This window comes from Rhincodon typus, chromosome 10 (genome assembly GCF_021869965.1).
Source record: "Rhincodon typus isolate 14 chromosome 10, sRhiTyp1.1, whole genome shotgun sequence".
Classification (NCBI taxonomy): domain Eukaryota; kingdom Metazoa; phylum Chordata; class Chondrichthyes; order Orectolobiformes; family Rhincodontidae; genus Rhincodon; species Rhincodon typus.
The window spans coordinates 45,042,773-45,044,846 of NC_063341.1; positions in this window are offsets into that span (position 1 = coordinate 45,042,773).

Below are 2,074 nucleotides of genomic sequence, written 5' to 3' on the forward strand. Positions count from 1 at the left end.
TGATTGAAAAAATAAATTTCAAAACAACTTAATACAGTTTTCACCCATACACCATACATTTGTGTCAACCAGTTAGTTTTTAAATTCACCTGGTTAAATCTCTGTTATAACAAGCATCTAGTCAGACAGCACATTAAAGGTAGCTAATCCTTTACATCGACAATCATTCTGTGAACTCCATACGCTTGCTCTTAATTATTGATTTGAAACTCGGCCAAACATTCATGACAATCGCTTTGTGGGAAATGTAACCAACAAACAAAGCTTTGTTGAAACTGCATGAACAATGCTAATGCTTTATCTTTTCTACCCTACATGAGATGGCCTGACAAGGCCAAAAGTACAGCTACAGGCATTTCTTCTTAATGTTTGAAGAGCAAAGAATTTAACCTTCATATCATAGCAATTAAACAGACATAACACTTTTTTTTATGTTTACATGGTCAATTTGTTGACACCAAAATGGGATCTGTTTGAACTCCATACTAAGTTTTTAAGTGGCCCTGCTGAGGTAGAGTTTCCCTTCTGCGACTAGAGCCTTACCTCCTTCCACTGATGGCAAAAATGCAAGGTTTTTGAAACGGGTGGAATTTCTGCAGCCAGTCCCTATCAGCCTTTTTTTTTTTTTAAGAAAGGTCCATAGAGTCACCCTAACTCTGAGAAGATTCAATTCTTAACATGTTTTCCCCATCTACCTTTTTTCTATTAACTACAAATTTGGCTTCTATACCCTCAGGCCTATCATTCAAGTCATTAATATAGATTATAAATAGTTGAGGCCCCAGCACTCGTCCTTGTGGCATCCCATTGAAATAACTCCAGAGGCCAGTGTTCTATCATTGTCACCTTTTTATTTAGACATGGAAGATCCACGACATTAATCCAGCTCGCTCAGAGCCACCACTGAGTGAGCATGATGTTTAACATTCCTGATGTTCACTTTATAAATAACAAGTAAAAGTTTAATTATTTAACCCTAACAATGAACAAATTAACAGAACTTCCAACAAACCAAACAATTTCTCCTGCCTAAGTACTAACGATTCCCCAACTGAACTAAATTCTACTGGAATACTGTTCAAATAAACACGTCCCACTTATATAAACCCAATTAATAAGACAACTATAAATTTAAAACTTAATCTCTCCAAGTTCACACAGACAATCTCTTCTGGAACATTCTACGTTTTCCAGCATTTCTTTTGTTGATCTCCAGTCACAAACGTCTTTCTTCCACTGATCTTGTTGTCATGGATGTTTTCACAGTGAAGACTTTTAGCTAAAAATGCTGTGGTACTTTTAATTAATTAGATGGTGCTTTCTCTGAGAGCTAAAAGGTGTTATTTCTTGGCAGTTGATTCTCCCAATTTTCCAAATGCCGCCCTCTTTATACCCTTGATGACCTATTAATTTCTTTACAGTTGATTGGTTCTATGTTGTCAACAACATCAGATTTAAATTTGATAGATTTTTAGTATCTAAGGGCTTGGTTTAAATTGGCTAAATTTGAAAAGACTTGTTGTCTTGGTGAAAATGCTGCTTGGCTGTTCGATACAAAATGTTTCAATTTGGATGCCGTCTTTGTGCGCCTACACTTTAAACTGCTGTTCAGACATCCATTTTATCTCTAAGCACTGTAAAAACACCATCTTTTAAAGGGATGACACAATGCTGTCCCCCATTTTACAATTTTACACTTTTACACACACCAACTTCACCACAAAAGTAAGAGCAGTGGTCAGCTTTCGGCCCTTCAAGCCTGCTGTGCCGTCATGTATGATTGTGGCTGATTTTATCCAACTCAATAGCCTGTTCCCACTTTCTCCCATGTCCTTTAATCCTTTTAGCATAAAGAACAAAAGCTACCTCTTTCTTCAACATTCAAGGTTTTAGCCTCAACCACTTCCTGTAGCGTCAAATTCCAAAGGCTCACCAGCCTTTGAGTGAAGAAATTTCTCCTTCTTCGGTCCTAAATGTGCTACCCCATATTCTTAGACTGTGACCCTTGGTTCTGGACTCCCCAGTCATTGGCAACATCTTTGCTTTTCCTCTGTATAGTCCTAATAAATTTTTT